Genomic DNA, 18,988 nt, shown 5'->3' with positions numbered 1-18,988 from the left:
TTGAAGAGGGCCAAAGAGGCGCTCTGCTTGACATGTATGAGCAGTTTATTCCAGAGTCTGGGGAGTCTCTGGGTCAGGAACCTATCCCTCCAGCATGTTTTGTTCATTGTGATGACAAGGTTTAGATCCCTGGAGCATGTGTCTCTGTGGGATTGGGATTTCTTTAAGTGTAGCATGTCCAACAGCTCTGGGCTCGACATTGCCTTGTATGTTAAGCAGAGATCACCTCTGAGTAGACGATATGCGACAGAGTATAGGTGGATTTTTTTAGATGGTCAGCATAGAGCATCTGCTTTAGGCCTGTGATTCTTTTAGTGAGGTATTTCTGTGGCCTTTCCAGTTGTTGCAGATGTCTTGAGAAGTACATACCAAATGTATTCTATAATGGGTCTAATGAGAAATGAGTACAGTGGAGCAATGACCTCCTTTTTTCTGGATGAAAAGCCCTTAGTGATGAGTTGTGCCACATAGAAGGATTTCCTGACTGTTGTGGTGATGTGGTTATCGAAAGTAAGACCACTGTCCACCTGTGTCCTTAAGTCTCTTATCACACTTTCGGTGTTTAGTGTACTGCCACCTATGTGGTAATTCATGGGTACATTTTTTTCCCAAAGGGGATAACTATACATTTCTTGGCATTGAGCTTGAGCCCATGGCTCTGGCACCAAGCATCTGTTTCTGTAAGGCCCTTTTGTAGAATATCCACATAATTTGGGGATTCAATAAGGGCTCCCAGTTTGCAGTCATCTGCAAACTTTGTTAGCCAGAGTCCCTTAGTGTTGGCCTGTACTTCAGAGAAGTAGATGCCAAACAAGAGCGGTCCCAGGACTGAACCCTGAGGTACTCCACTTGTCACTTGTCTGGAGATGGATTTGGAGTCAGCTACTTTTACAGTGTGGGTTCTGTCAGCAAGCCAGTTGGCAACCCATTGAGTGACGTAGGGATTAATATTCAGCTTAGTAAGTTTATCTATGATTCCAGAGTGGGGGATGGTGTTGAAGGCTTTGGTGAGGTCCAGATAGGCTGTGTGGACCACCTTACACTTGTCCACGGCTCTGGAGACTGATTCAAAGAAGTCAATCAGGTTCAGGAGACAAGATCAGCCCTTCACAAACCCAAACTGCGTGGGGTCCAGTGTTTGAAGGTTGCCAATGTCTTTGTTTATAAGTTCCATGATAATACATTCCATGGCCTTGTAGATCAGGCTCATCAGACTGATGGGGCAGTAGTTCCCGGGATCCAAGGTGGATCCCCCCTTGTGGGAATTAAAAGTATGAAGTGAACAAGCAGACCTTAGATTATTTAACAAAGGAACCACTTGGGGAGACATCAACACTACACGAGTATAAAGCAGTAAACTGGCAAATTACACTGTCAGTAGATTACTATATTATCATTAAATGTTTGTTAAAAGCCCAAAGAATTTAATTTTTTTTTTTTATTTAAGAAGTACATTAGATATTTTATTATTATTAATGTAATTTGCCATTAAATGTATTTTTGGTGACAGTTTCTGAACTGAATTTATCAAATACATACAAGGTTGTCAGTTGTTTTAAGTCATGTGATGTATCTATGCTAAATAAGGAGAGTACATTTTGATTATTTTGTTCTGATGAAAGTCTGTTGTTATACTAAAAGGAATAAAAACAAAGATAGGCAGCAAGCTGTAGAATTCCAACCAGTTTATTGTTAGTGCTTTAGTTCAGGAAATACATGAACTTCTTCAGACAAAGAAACCCCAAGAGTCCTCAGTTAAAATAAAACTTGTCAATTAAGATGAGATAATTAATTATAAAACCAATTAACATAACTTGAGAAATTTAAAGAGCCAGTGTTATACAAGGTAAAATGTATATGTAAATAAATATAAATGCTTTTTTTTGAAAAAATCAGCAACAATTTTAAAATCACAACACATCAGTCTTATTACTTAATTTTCTTGTGTATATAAATTAATTTAAATACTGTTAAATGCTAGATAACAACTTGAACAACTCAAACAAATGGAAATATAAATGGAAATATAAAATTTGTATAAATATATACTGATAGATATGTATAAATATTTATAAATTCATTCAAGTATTAGAAAAGTTGTTATACAACCGAATTTCACCTTTGTAGGGCTTTTAATTTCAAAATACATTTTATCGAGCAGTATCCATTAAGCCCTGGTGGAACATGTACATATGTTTTAATTTGCCAAACAAGTTCCTGTTCTTCAAGCTTTAATTCCCAGGCCCCACCTCTAATGTTCCTAACTATTTGTTGTAATATTGTAAACTGGAATTTATGTGTGGGGTATTCTAAAATGTGTCTAGCCAAAGCATTTGTGGTATTACCCCTACTAATTTGGTATTTGTGTTCATAAATTCTCTGCTTAAACATTCTTTCAGTTTTACCAATGTAGTAGCTTTGGCACCATTGGCATAAAGCAGCATATACTACTCCTGCTGTTTCACAGTTAATTGGTTTTATAATTAATGATCTCATCTTAATTGACAGTTTTATTTTAATTGAGGACTCTTGGGGTATCTTTGTCTGAAGAAGTTCATGTATTTCCTGAATGAAAGCGCTAACAATAAACTGGTTGGAATTCTACAGCTTGCTGCCTATCTTTGTTTTTGTTTTTAGGTACAAGTTTATTTTTTGTTTTGTGTATATTAAAAAGAATGACAGTGTTCAACATCTGCTGATGTAAGTGAAAAGGGGTTAATGTTGTATACAACAATAAATTAAAGTTATCTAGTTTATAGTGAAACAGAATTAAAAGTATGAAGTGAACAAGGCAGACCTTCACAAATAGGGTGGTTTTCTTATAAACAATACTCTTGGGCCTATTAACAGGAATGAGTCTACTAACCATTCTTGTCAAAATAAGTCTTAACATTTCATGGCATTGGACATAACCCATGTAAACTGTAGTGTCTTATAAACATTTTAATAAAACCATCATCAGTCTGTGTGGCATGGGGTATGAGTCCACTTAGTTGAGGGTGAATAGCCTGAGCTGGATGCAGGAGTGAAACAGATCCATAATGCTGTGAAAGATAACCCATGGGCAGCAAAAGATTTGAGTCCACAACCCCATCCATGAAGGGAGAGAGGCTTTATGAAGATTAAAGATACTCTAAAGTTTCTTAACAGCTCTCTTATTTAAACAATAGATGAGTATTTGGCACCCAGATACAATCTTTGAAAAAGAAAAAGCACAAGTAATGACAAAATACATTGTTCCACCAGGCAAAACAAGTAGCCATAGGAAAACAGCTGTCTGAAGAGATGGTATTGTGTTCCTCTATATCCACTGTTAGTTGGTGATATCTACTCCAATCTTGGACCAAGCTACATGGATATGAAACTGACTTGTTCTGTTTTAGAAACATGCTAGCACATGGTTGGAAATTGTTTACAAATGTGCAGGTTTACATAGACTATATAAAGCTATGCTGTGATATGTATCAGCCAAGGAAGAAGATATGAAAATAAATGTTTCAAAACACTCAGCAAAAAGACTTGTTTGAAACAATAGTGCAAGTATTGTATGCAGTTACTATGGAGGATGTTTGTCACATACTAAAGAGAGAAAATTTACAATTCTTAAAAATCAGAACATTTTGCTATGGTTTGCAAGACCAAAATGTAAATATAACATGGGAGAAAGGGATGCATTTAAGAAAGACAACAGAAAATTGATGATGACAAATGGCATTACAGGAGGGGTTATACAAATAAAGTTCAAGGTTTCACATTAAATCTGACAAAAGTAAAATTGTGTTTTATGAGAAATGTATATCACCCAACCCTAATAAGGCTAAATCACTGTAAGACTTATTTCCAGCAAACAATATCAAGGATGTTATGACTTTGCCAGATATGGCAAACTATAGTGCATATTTCATGCAAGACTTTAACGTAATAACTGAGCTAATGAGAGAACTAATGAAGAATGCCTGTGCCTTAAACATACTGACTGATGCTACACATTGTTATGCAAAGTGAAAAGCAGCCTAAATGTATATATAGAGAGGCAACTCTCGAATCAGATGGAAGTGTTGTTGGATTAGTTGTAATAATGACACAAAAACAGAAATTGCCTTACAATACTGAATTCTTATGCCAGCATATTATAGAAGCTGAGAAAATGTATTCTCAAATTTAAAAGAATCCTTAGCTAATATATGGACATCCCAACATGCTCATGTACATCTCGAAAATACTTTGTTTTGCAGATCACAAGTCACTAGAGATAATTTTCAAATAACCCAAATCAATGTAATCATTACAAATACAAAGATGAGCTCTGATGTTAATGTTCTACAAACTAAAGCCAGTTTCAGTAAAGGCAAGGAGAGCATTGTGTCAGCAAGTCACAGAACTTTAGCAATTTAGATTGTGCTGTCCACAGGCATTACATTTTGCTGAAGTAGATAAGAAAGCAGAAAGAAATACGGTGCCACAAAGACCAAAGGAGCTATGCAGAGTAACAAATGGTACAAGTGATGCATAGGTGCACAGTTTATTTGAAATGCAGATTGTTAAGAAATTAAGATTCTTTTTCTGTGTTATAAAGAAATGTAAATGCTTGCTACAGGAGCATACTAAGCCTGTATGAACATATGCATATATGCATCCAGATGGGGTGCACACACGCACACACACACACACACACACACACACACACACACACACACACACACACACTTGTCTAAATAAATTATTGCGCTTTGTTTTGCAGCACCTCTACCTCCACATTTTTATGCTGTAATAGAAGTTGCTGCTTTGGATAGTTTCAGTCAGTAATACAACATTTTGCAGTGCTCTTTTAGCATTTTAGCTACCTGTCCTTTCACTCTGTTCCATTCCTGATACATGTATAGCATTAGGAGGTAACAGATTCAGGGCTGTTTCAGCAAAGTACTTTGTTCCTGGTCTTAAACATCCTCTCTCAGGACTTTCAATTCTTTCCATTTGAATGCCACACTCTATTGCTCCCACTGCTGCTGTTACATCCTTTCCTATCCTCATTTTCACATTATCCATGAAACTGGAACTCATGCTATTTTCATGGTTCGTCCTGTGCAATAATTCATTCACTTCACCTGGAAATATCCATGTGGTGTGAAGATGGCTGGAGGAATGTGAAGTCTACATTATTCAAGGCTTAAAATGAAAACAACTTTTCCACCAAGCCTTTAGAATCTAATTCCTTATTCTGTACCTGTTTGCTTTTCATAGCTTCCTCAACTCCATTTTCAGCTTACAAAAAAACCTTTTTGCTATTGCAACATCTGCAACACCTTCATGCACCTCTTTGAAGAATGCAGTTAACCTGGTGGTGCCCTTGTCCACCCCATAATTTCCATCAGAATCCCAGTTACTAAACAATTAAGCATATATTTGAAGTACCCAAGCCATATTACTGCCACTGACTGTGAATACCACATATACTCGAGTTGAATATACTCTAACTCTTGGGAACAATATATAAGGTCATCCACTCCACTCCGGTTGGGTGCATGTCAGCCTGAAAATGGGCAAAATTGTTCAAATGAGCTACTTATTACAGTCTGAACTAAAGACATTCAGATCGAAGGAAGTTAATAACTAAAAAAACACATGTGAAGCTACTGGATTTCCAAGAAATCAAGAACAATTGGATTTTGCTTCATCTGCTTAGTGCTGGGTTGGAAAGATATGCCTTAAAAGCTGTACCTTTAAATTAGGATGCAAGTAGGATGAAGCAATGGGTGGTAGGTGTTTAGTCAGCATACAGAAACTAAAAAATTACACTGAACATAAGTAGAAGAGCAAATACAGGTAAGTCAGACCACGCCTGGGAAATCTTATTATGCAGAGCAAGCTGTCTAGATAGGACACATTACTGTGCATAGAGGGATTAGTGGACATTGCTAGTATAACAGAAATGTAGGTCAGTGATGGGCATTTGGGTGTAGAGGAGCCTTGGTATAAGATATTCAGGAATGATAGTGCAGGGAAATATGAGGGTGGAGTAGTAAGCTATATGGAGGAGGTCATAAGATGTAAGGCCAAAGAAGCAAAGCATAATATGTGAGGCAAAAAAAAGGAGAACACCAGACCAGGAATGGGACAAATACATGACAAGCATTAGAAGCTAGGTTAAGTGCCTGACACTTAATGCAGATGAAGAAGAGGAGGAGGGTGGTGCATCATCTTTGAAACACAAACAAAGGAGGAAAATGACTGATTGGAGAAAATAATAGAGCAAGATAAGTCGAAGATTATTTTTCTAATAAGGGATCAGAATCTGCTAGGAACAGAACTGGAGATTTTGAACTCCAGGGTAGAGATAGATTGTGAGCTGACTGAGGTTGTGGACCATGAGGAGATCAGCAAACCTCAGAAGGACTGCACCTATACAACAAAATTCTAAACATTGGCCTTTGAAGATATCATGGTGTCATGGATATCCAACTTATTGCATTGTTAGTCAGCAATGGGTATGATGCTATGTGCTTTAGAATATATGGAAGGGTAGGAATAATAAAAAAAGACAATGGTGTGGGATTTTAGAACATTGAATCATGTTGAACTTGGGGTGTTGTTAAGGATGAAGTAACAGAATAATAGCAAATTGTTAGAGCAAAGAAATTCTGAGAATGGGTCAGGTATGGAGTGCACAGGGCTATGGACACATAAGGGTGTGTATAAAAGGCAGAAAGACAAAGAAGGCCCATGTCACCATATATGAATGTGAAGCTAGAGATTAGGTCAAAAGATAAAGCCTACAAGCAGTTGAAAGGAGGAAGTGGGAAAGTGGAGAGGATAAAGTACAAGGAAGCTAGAAAAAGGCAACAGAATTTGTGAGGGCAGCAAAGGTGGAAGTTCAAATGGAGTTAGCAGAAGGGATCAAGAAGAGAAGCAAGGGTTTACTTTATCTTCACTTTATTCCCTGCTTACTGACCATTTGCTGTATCTTAGCCAGTTATGCCATTTATTCTCCTCCCTTCAAAAATCAAGGGCCAGCAGAGGGAAGACATCCATTAGATAGACATCAAGAGCTAATAATGAACCCTAAAACACTGCACCTTGGCAGCTGATGCTCACACTTGCAATACTCTCTTCTAGTGACAGGTCATGCACATGCCCTCCCCAGGAAGCTATTACCCTCTCTGAAGTCTACAAATAAAGGATGTTGGGAGGAGACAAGGTATGTCTGGTCGATCACTATACATCATTCTTTCTTCCCCCCAGCAGGATGCAGCATTCCAACAGATCAGACTGCCTTCCATCCCCCAAGGTGGGTGAGGGAGCATAAGCATGTACCTCTTACCACCACCCCCTACCTGGTTTAACCAGAACTCCAGCTGCTACTTGAACTGGTTGTTCAGATTATACTTCTTGGAGTTATCCCCCCTGTGCTATGGACAAGGGTTTGAAAGAGCTTTTGTATGCACACAGCAGAAAAATGAAAGGTACAGACAGCATTGATCAGGCTAAGCAGATATAACAGGGAGATCAAAGAAGACAAGCAAAAAAAGAGGTGTTGAATGAAAACTTTTATTTATTCCTCACAAATATAAGCAAAAAGGGTACTAAGTTAGAAGAGAGGAAGGTTAGAGTAGGGAGGACAGTTGACAGATGCTGAGATAATGAGAGGGGGGAGAATAAGTAATGCAAGAACCAAGTCAACAATAGGTAAGACAACCTTTACATCCTTGTTGTAGACCCTATAAATGTTGCTGCTTTATCTGCCTCAACATCAGCTTCATTGACCTACCATAATTGACTTTTATTTTTAAACCTGGATCCACTGCATTGTTGTTCTTCATTACCTCCATATTTATTGTTTCTGACCAAATTTGTGTGTTTACTGTTTCTTGATTTACAAATTGAATCCCAGTTTTACTAAAGTGCCTTTTAAACACATCTGCATTTCTTGACATACCATACTTTGGTGATATACATTGTCTACTAATTTGCACCAATGGCACAGAGAGCTAAAGTCCTGACTATGGCGCAGGTGACCCAAGTCTGAATAGAGGCTCAGTCTATTGTCAGTGTAGAAAGGGATAATAGACATGATCTTCTTGGGGGATCATTCTCCAGGCACATAACATGCTACTTGATTTCTTGGGTGGAGACCAGTGAAGCAACCACACAGTGTCTCTTGTTCTTGGGCCAGATAGTCCATCAACCCTTTTCTGAAATGAGGGGCAGTGCATTGTTGACACCCATTGCACTTCTTACCCATGGGCTGTCACTGGGGCTCAGATGGGATGGGCGTAGGGCAAAAAGATAAAAATCTCAAACCACTCCTGAGAACTCCTCTTTCCTGATCAATAGGTTAGTCAGAAATTGATAGCAGGTAGTGGGTTCAAAGAGAGATAGAGGGAGTGAAAATATAAAAGAAACACTCTTTAGCTGACTGAATAGACTAAAATAAGCTTGTGTCACAGATAATATAAATTATTATAAAATGTTTATTTGACTGATTGCACTCAAATAAGCTATTTACATGCATTTTTTGCATTGCTCCTTGTTACAAAGAGTGGAAATTGCTGTTTGCATTTTAAACTAGCTCCATTATTACATACAGTGGAAGCTGGTACGTTTATTAACTTATTAACATGGACACTGAACTTCATCTGCTTGCATCATTGAAATTAGTACTGCTGTTCAATCAGTAGTACTCAAATTACTATTAAATAAAACTGTACTGTGATGTCTTCTTGCTGTTGCATTGCTGTTTATTACTAGGCAGAGCTAAGATAATACTGCACTGTTGCTAAAACTATTTCAGATAACTTTGCACTATTGACAATTACTAATACTAGTTAGATAGCAAACAAAATAACATACTCTCCCAGATTTACTAATCTTCCATGCAGGACTAGTCTAGTCCTGCATGGAAGCGGCCGCTTAGGAGGAGGACGGCAGCCCGCCATGCATATTAATGAAGGTGCGCTGCCCGACCTCCTAGGCGTGTATGAGTGCATGTATGAGTGCAGGGGGCATGTCTGAGAGCAGAGTTCTCAGAATAAACACACCCATGCAAAGCAGAACAGCAGAAAGTGGAAATAAATGAGCGAGGCTGCTCATAGGTGTCTGCATATCCCCACCAACAGTCCCCCATGTGTACAACAGCAACAGTACATATAAATAAACTGAAGAAAACCCGTTATATTTTTCTTAAATCCGAGTACAGCTAACCGTTGGTGCGCGGGTGTGCCCATTGCTTAACTACGGTTAAAGCAGCTTAAAAGGCTGAAGAGGATAACAAGGAAGATTATATGCAAAAGAAGCAGCACAGCAATAGTGTAGTGGGCAGGGCATATGCCTAACGAGCAGGCATTCCCGGTTCGAGTCCCACTGCAGCACATACCATTCTCCATGCGAAATCTGTTTATGAACAATTTTTATTCATTTATTTGCTGTATAACCTACTAAATAACATTTAAATGTGAACTGGAGTACTGCATTAATACACATGTGAAGTGTCAGTTTCATAATGAATAAGGCAATAGTAAGCAGGTTTAAGCACAAATAAGCAGTAGTAAGCATATATAAGCACTAGTAAGCGTGTTTTAATTGTGTTTGCACAGGGGGTAAGCATTACCTACACAGATTAAGCAAAGTAGAAGCTAACTGAGTGTTATGGGGGATGTTAATATCAACTGGTCCACACTCACAACCATATCTCCCCCTACCTCCATAAACCTTCATTGTTTCTCCCAATTAGTCACAACTCCAACTTACACCACCAGATCTGCCACCCACTCCTCCATACTTGACTGGATCCTTGTATCCCATCCACATAGTACCAATCCCTGAAATCCTGCCTGATACCCTCAGTGACCACTCACCTACCAAAGTCCTCCACTTTATTCAACACATACTCAAACCCCACATATTCAAAACCTGCCGCACAGTTAATAACCTTGACTCAAATTCTCTAAACAACCAGCTCTCCCTTATCTACTGGTCCTTTCTCAGACACTTACCGCTCAAGGAAGCAGTCATGGAATTCAACAACACATTCCTCAGCATTTTAAACTCCCTGGCCCCCTCATGCAAGATTAGGATTAAATCCACTGTATCTCCCTGGTTTACTCCCTCAACTCTTTCACTAATGGCACAGAGAGACACTCAATGGAAACTCTGGATTAGAACCAAATTACCCATACACCTACAACAATAAGACAACTACGTAACCGGGCAAAAGAATCAAATAAAAATGACAAAAAAACACTACTACACTAACCCCCCTAAAACACACCTATATAATCCCAAAAATTCTGGCATACTATAAACAGTATCCTACATCCAGGAAAGCCATCTACCCCTCACCCAAACCCCTCACTCTCTCCTTTCAAAACTGCTACTAACTTCAACACATATTTTACTGAGTCCATTAGCAAACTTATGAACCACTCCAAGCCCAGCATCACCCCACCTGCCTCCCTCCCAAACCACCCTAACCCCACACCCACCTTCAATCTACAAACAGTCTCTATCGCTTACATAAAATCACTGCTCCTTAAGCTCAAACCTTGCTCTCCATCCATAGATGGTCTCCCTCCACTCTTTCTTCAACTTGCTGCTAGCTCCATTGCCCTACCCATATCTATCCTCATAAATAGATCCATCACTGAAGCAACAGTCCCAGTCATCTGGAAGAAATTTTACACTATACCCATTCACAAAGGAGGTAACTCCACTGAACTATCTAATTACAGGCCTATTACAATACTATCTCCCCTATCCAAGATCCTTGAAAAATGTGTACATAAACAGATTCTCCAGCACCTCACCAAAGCCAGCTTACTCACCCCCACACAACATGGTTTCCGACCTGGCCATAGCATCTCCACAGCACTCATCTCATTCATTAATAGCATTGCTCAAGCTAGGGAGCAAAATAAACTAGTATCTTGTCTCTTTCTTGATCTATCAAAAGCATTTGATACTGTCTACCATCCACTACTCTTAGAGAAACTCTCCCACCTAAACATTTCCCATGCCACTATCACCTAGTTTTCTAGCTACCTTTGTAACCGCTCCCAATTCATCAAATGGGATTCAGCCATCTCCCAGAACTTCCAGTACTTATGGGAGTTCCCCAAGGCTCAATCCTAGGTCCACTGCTTTTCAACATTTTTACCAATCAACTAGCCAGCTCTACCCCACACTCTTCTCTAATGCAATATGCTGATGACTCCACGGTCATCACCATTGCAGACACACTACCCATACTCCAGTCTAAGACTCAAGAATCCTTCCTATCTGTCGAGACCTGGCTCAACCAAAATCACCTAATCCTAAACCCAAAAAAGACCAAACTTCTTCTCTTTCTACCAAAGACCATGACACAGTTGAAGCAAAATGTCTCAGTCTCCTCCCATAACAACATACCTACCATGGTGGACAATCACACTAAACTACTTGAGGTCATCATTGACGACCAACTAAAATTCGACCTGCATATACTAAATAACATCAAGAAAACCCACCAGAAACTAGGCCTCCTGTACAGAAACAAAACCATTCTCTCCTCTCATGCAAAAATTACTCTATCACATACCTACTTTCTTCCAACCCTGCTCTATGGCTCTCAGATTCTCACCAACCTGCAAACCTCTCTTATGGCCAAACTCGATTCCACCTTTAACAAAGTAGTAAAATTTACTGCTGAACTTCCTTGCTCCTCTCACCACTGTCTCGCTTTACAAAAACTTAAATGGTTAGAGCTCCTTCACAACCTTACTCTCTCCCAGCTCCAGATAATCCATTCCATTCTCTACCAGCCTACTTTCTGCCCTTCATTATCACCCATCATCTCAACATACACCCAACCAGGACACTCCAGAGCTCTGACCAACACCTACTGATCACAACCAAACCCAGACTCAACATTGGCAAGAACCTATATAGCTATTACCCAGCCAAACACTAGAATAAACTCCCACTGGACATACAAAACACTGCTTCCAAACCCCTATTCAAAATGTCCGTGAAAAATCACCTTAGCTCAAATAAACTTTGCCTTTGTTACCAGCCCCCTGACTAACCCACATCTCTAGACCTATCTCCCACTTCTTTCTCTCCAACCCAACTACCTTCCTTACTCCCCCTCAATTCTTTCTCTCTGACCCAACTCTACCTTCCTAACTCCCCTCCCTTCTCCCCCTTAAAAACCTTTTCCTACTCAGTAGAATATTCAACATACTTATGCTGCTCTCTTATCTCTCTTCTCTTTACTGCTACCCTAACACTACCCACTATTTTCCTTCTACTTTCATTTCCAATCTCTCCTAGTCTACCTACCTGAACAAACATATTTAGCCATCAGTGTAGGTTAACTGTAATCTGTTTTGAAATTGCATACTCATGGTACAGTTTTCCAAAGGATGTTAACTGTTACCAGTATTGTTATTGTATACTTGCTGTCCATTGTTAAATACTCTTCTTCATGTACTAGAAACAATTTTTCTCTTTTTTGTAAACTGTACATATTTTTGTAATCATGGAGCTTTTCTACCCGGGTCTCCACTGAAAAAGGGCCTTAGCCCAGCTGGACTAACCCAGTCAACAAATGTCAAATAAATAAATAAATAAATAAATATGCAAACCCCTCAACTGTACCAATTTGTCCAGCATGTCCAGATAAATGGCCCACATCACCATCCTGCTACCCTGTTCCCCTGTAAAATCAGTGTGATGATCCAAGAACTGTAGGCAGCTGTTAATGACATATAACTGATAGTCAGACGTGTACATAGTCAGAGAATGTATATGAACGCAAACCTGTCATTCCAGCATCTCACCCAAAGTTTATGAGAGCAATTCTCAACATATGTTGCATTAACACCTACATCTTGTCACTCCTGTATGTAAGACACAGGTCACGTATATAATAATCTATAAACATACCATTGTTCAATATAAGACCATTAGGTAGTGTAATAATACATGTAAGGGACAGATCACTGCAGTGACAATAAATGTAATGAAAACTACAAGGATATATTAGTTGTTAACTGAAATCTCTCTCTCACCCCTACCATATGTGCAAAAATAACCCAATGACACACCTCAATCGGTATGTGTACACTTCAAACAAGCAACAAAATAAACAGCTCCTGCAAGGCTCAAACCAAGAACCCTGCACATCATAGACAAAGTGATTCACCACTAAGCCATGACAGATACGAAGAAATGTGATGTTTTCAGAAACATTTCATCAAATCCAGTCAAGCAACAGTACAGAGAATATATACCAACATCTAGATGTATGTGTGTGCAGATATATTAATATCTAAACAGTTACAGCATATATATATATATATATATATATATATATATATATATATATATATATATATATATATATATATATATATATATATATATATATCTGCGACTATATACATATATATCAATATATATGCACATATATACATGCAAATGCCTACATTGATACATATATGTAGCTACACCTATATGTCTACATATACACAGCACGTTACATATGTGTACGCAGATATATATCTATGTAGGTATATACGGACATAGTTATATATATGTTAACAAACACACATATGTCCACATGCACCATTAATGGGGTTGTGAGGCCCCACACACTATACGTCTTGTATGAATAGGCATCCCCCCCACAGCCAAACACATCCGCCCTGCAATGCACTACCAAGTGTTGCAGATCTCATACCCAGGACCTGACATGACATGGCCACAAGATGTTAACAGTAAGCCATCCCACCTGTATGATGTCAGGCTGGTATTGTTAACATATCATGCAGTACAGTCTGCCTCCCATAGGAAATGTAATATGGTGAAGCCATCAACATCCCCAGAACACAAATACACAGACACAGATATGCAGATACAGATATACATATATATATATATATATATATATATATATATATATATATATATATATTGATATACATGTGACTAAAGCTAAGGATAGGGCATATGGAGAGTTGTACGAGAGATTGGACACTAAAGAGGGAGAAAAGGACCTGTACCGATTAGCTAGACAGAGGGACAGAGCTGGGAAAGATGTGCAGCATGTAAGAGTGATAAAGGATAGTGAGGGAAAGGTACTCACAAGAGAGGAGAGTGTGTTGAGTAGATGGAAAGAGTATTTTGAGAGGCTGATGAATGAAGAGAATGAGAGAGAGAGAAGGTTGGATGATGTGGGGATAGTGAATCAGGAAGTGAAACAGATTAGCAAGGAGGAAGTAAGGGCAGCTATGAAGAGGATGAAGAATGGAAAGGCTGTTGGCCCAGATGACATACCAATGGAAGCATGGAGGTGCTTAGGAGAAATGGCAGTGGAATTTCTAACTAGATTGTTTAATGAAATTTTGGAAAGTCAGAGGATGCCTGAGGAGTGGAGAAAAAGTGTTTTGGTACCTATCTTTAAGAATAAGGGTGATGTGCAGAGCTGCAGTAACTACAGAGGGATAAAACTGATTAGTCACAGCTTGAAGTTATGGGAAAGAGTAGTGGAAGCAAGGTTAAGAAGGGAGGTGATGATTAGTGATCAGCAGTATGGTTTCATGCCAGGAAAGAGCACTACAGATGCAATGTTTGCTCTGAGAGTGTTGATGGAGAAATACAGAGAAGGTCAGAAGGAGTTGCATTGCGTCTTTGTAGACTTGGAGAAAGCATATGACAGGGTGCCTAGAGAAGAGTTGTGGTATTGTATGAGGAAGTCGGAGTGGCAGAGAAGTACGTAAGAGTGGTACAGGATATGTACGAGGGTAGTGTGACAGTGGTGAGGACTGCAGTGGGAGTGACAGATCCGTTTAAGGTGGAGGTGGGATTACATCAAGGATCAGCTCTGAGTCCTTTCTTATTTGCAGTGGTGATGGACAGGTTGACAGATGAGATCAGACAGGAGGCCCGTGGACTATGATGTTTGCAGATGACATTGTGATCTGTAGTGAGAGTAGGAATCAGGTTGAGGAGACTCTGGAGAGGTGGAGATATGCTCTAGAGAGCAGAGGAATGAGGGTCAGCAGGGCTAAGACAGAATATATGTGTGTAAATGAGAGGGAGGGTAGAGGAATGGTGAGGATGCACGGAGTAGAGTTGGTAAAAGTGGACGAGTTTAAGTACTTGGGATCAACAGTTCAGAGTAATGGTGAATGTGGAAGAGAGGTGAAGAAGAGAGTACAGGCAGGGTGGAATGGGTGGAGAAGAGTATCAGGAGTGATTTGTGACAGACGGGTATCCGTAAGAGTGAAAGGGAAGGTCTACAAGAGGGTAGTGAGACCAGCTATGTTATATGGGTTGGAGACTGGCATTGACAAAAAGGCAGGAGTCTGAGCTGGATGTGGCAGAGTTAAAGATGTTAAGATTTGCAATCGGTGCGACTAGGATGGATAGGATTAGGAATCCATATATTAGAGGGTCAGCTCATGTTGGACAGTTTGGAGACAAAGCAAGAGACTAGATTGCGTTGCTTTGGACATGTGCTAAGGAGGGATGATGGGTATATTGGGAAAAAGAAAGGATGGAGCTGCCAGGTAAGAGGAATAGAGGAAGGCCTAAGATAAGGTTTATGGACGTGGTGAGAGAGGACATGCAGGCGGTTGGTGTGACAGAGCAAGATGCAGAGGATAGGAAGAAATGGAAAGAGATGATCCGCTGTGGCGACCCCTAACGGGAAAAGCCGAAAGAGAATGATGATTGATATACATGTGACTACACATACACACGCAGATATATGTACAGTAAAATACATATGTAGAAGATGCACACAATATGGAACAGCCACTATGCCAACAGTTAACACCTGAACAATTGGACACTGTATGGGCCACTCATACATATGTCAATCGTTGCCTGCAACATACACCCATACAGAGGTCATAGGAAAGACACCACAAACAGGTTTGCAGAAATGGAAAACCTTTAATTGTGTACTATTACAGTTCTATATGCCATGTCATATAGCTGTTCAGACAGACAACCATATAAATAGAGTACTGCAACCGTGAAACAGATACACTAATACAGTAGTCTGCAAAGGTTCCCAACTGTTGCTGTCCAGGCCAAGCCCTTCAAATTGTACAATAGTGAAGACAGACTGGGCCACAGGATACCAAACAATCAACAGTATGTAATGCAGGTGTATAGTTCAGCAGCCTCTATCTACACTTTATACAAACTCAGTAGGTGGTAAAGACGTTATGTGATCAAATGGGTTGTAAATATTACATAACAAGGCATACCTGACACCATCACGAGCACACTAACAAACAGAACAGTCTGTATGGCAGGAGGCAGTAGGCTTGCATTACCCCAATTCATGTAAGTAATGTAAATATAGGTGAAGTATACGGTACTCTACATCCAGATACCTTATGACAGCTCACCCCTGATACCCCCACATTTTGTAACAGCCTAGATCCTTTATGGTGCTCCCCCCTAGACTCAAGAATACAGGGCTATATACCACTGTTACAAATACTGGCCTCTGGAGTGCATAAGGGCACACATGTATTGTGTAGGTGACGCCCACACATATATGGCCCCAGCCCCACTGTATGTGTGGTGGATACAACAGCAGTGGACTGATAGCAGCAATGGCAGTGTGATATACTCACAGCCCACTACAGAACAACCCCAGACAGCATGACATATGTGCAAAGTTTGGTATGTAGGTGGAGGACAGAGGCTGGAACACAGGCACATAAGTGGAAAACTGTTGCCATACACTAAGCAAGTTGCTGGTGTTACAGGATAGCCTGCAACATACCCGTAGTCAGCGAATTGAGGTTAGAAACAGAAATGGATATAGCCATGCACTGATAGCACTCAACACACACACTGCCAGTGTAATATCTGACACAGGACCTGTGTGATGGACAGACAAAACATGATAGGCATACCTCTGTCCAGCAAGAGGATAGGCCCACAGTTGTGAGCTATGCAGACAGACCAAATTCCAAGGTAAACTAGTATGTACACACACACACACACACACACACACACACACACACACACACACACACACACACACACACACACACACACACACACACACCCTGTAACACCAGTACTATACAAAGCATAACATAACTCTACTCACAGTCTGTCTATTGTTCCTGATCTTCCCACAAATGTGTGGCTGCCCTGAGTGTGCTGGTTCTCCTGTAAGAGGTATTGCTACCTGCTGTCTGTAACACTGGTGCCCACACACAGGATGTCCATCACACAGGAAATGTAAAGGGACCACGCCCACATGATGTAGGGATTTATAGTGGGTGGTTGCCATGACAGTGGTAACTCGAAGTACTACACATGTGTAATCATATATATATATGGCTATATGGATAAGTATATGTACATATATTTCCACCATATATCCTGAACATGGAGTGTAGCCCTACCCAAGCCCCTATAGTCCCAAAGTCGTAGTGCAAGTGGATGTCAGGTATGTATAGCAGGTATATTAGTAGACTGTTGCTACTGTCATTGGGATTGTCTTCACAGACATGGTGTGTGTGGAAGGTAACATCTGCTTATAACATGTGTGCCACTGGCTACTGATAGAAATCCTAAGGACATCATTGTAAAGTACCGCTGCTAGCATGTAATGCCCCTGTGGACTGCAGCAGAGATATTGGCCAATATATTTGGAAATTCTGACACACCCTGAACAGTCCAGAGGTATACACATAAGTCCTTAGTGCACAACATGTGTACCATGCCTGATAATATGGATGTAGACAGCCATGTAGATGGGTATAACGCATAACGACTGGTATACATTTGCCACCATAGGTTATGCATTCACACACTCCTGTCTGGCCTGACACATAATGATTGCTGGTACAGGTGTGCAATGGCCACATACTACCCACTAGATATTAACATACACCTGTACAGCATCCCACTGCTCTGTCTGACATACATGACTTGTAAGGGAGGCCCGGCAGCAGTACATCTGGCAAGTATCTGCACATGACATCTCACTGGGTAAGTACACTAAGCTGTTAGGTATGTAACAATGCACTGTGCAAGCTACAGGCAGACTGGCTCAACACTGGCCTACATCTCCTATGGGGGAATGCACATGTACCTGCATATATAGCAGGCTCAACAGGCATGTCACAGCACAGGGTAAGATACACCTGTGTAAAAGTGCATAACCACAACCAATGTGAACACAGGCACATATGGTAAGCTAGCATATTATTACAGTATATGGCCTATTTGTTCTACACCATCCTCATATGCGCCACTTACAGACTGACCCTACATATACTGGGCTGCTACAGAGTTTGGTCTGATGGCTGTCTGTGGTATGGGACATGTGTGTGTATGGCCCTACAAACATGTACGCCAATATGGTACCATACAGTGGGGCAGCATGTAACATGAGATAGGAGGGGAACTAGAACAATGACATCTACCACAGTCTGTACACAGGCTAAAGCACATATTAACAATACACACACTGTCGACATTCACCATAAGTACACAGACCTCAGTACTGTACAAACATCCACAGAATGTCCAGGTTATAACTCCTACTGTACATAACATGTGTAGTAGTCTGATATATCACTGGCTTGTTATCAGATATGATGACACTAATTATGGTGTACAGCAGATATGCACCACTTCCTGCACGACATATGCACAAAGGTTGACAGAGGTGTGGCTGGGAGCACATACACAGGGCCAATATTGACATGTTATTGTGATAACTTCATACATTTACTGTTGTAACGGGGTTTGTTGCAACATTGTCCTATGAGGGATATGAAGTCAATAACTGTCATGGCTTTCACCATCTACATGCTCCAATCTTCACACTACCTTCTGCAGTCCACAGATAGATGCTCTGTGGGTAACATATGAAATCAAAGGCACAACACTGCCCAGACTGCAGATGATCCTGCAGAAGGGGATTGCTCATAAACATGGAACTGACATGGCAGGTATTGAGACATGTATG

Source organism: Protopterus annectens, chromosome 5.part0, assembly GCF_019279795.1.
Source record: "Protopterus annectens isolate FY-2018-M chromosome 5.part0, PAN1.0, whole genome shotgun sequence".
Lineage (NCBI taxonomy): Eukaryota > Metazoa > Chordata > Ceratodontiformes > Protopteridae > Protopterus > Protopterus annectens.
Note: the sequence above shows the minus strand (reverse complement) of the source record.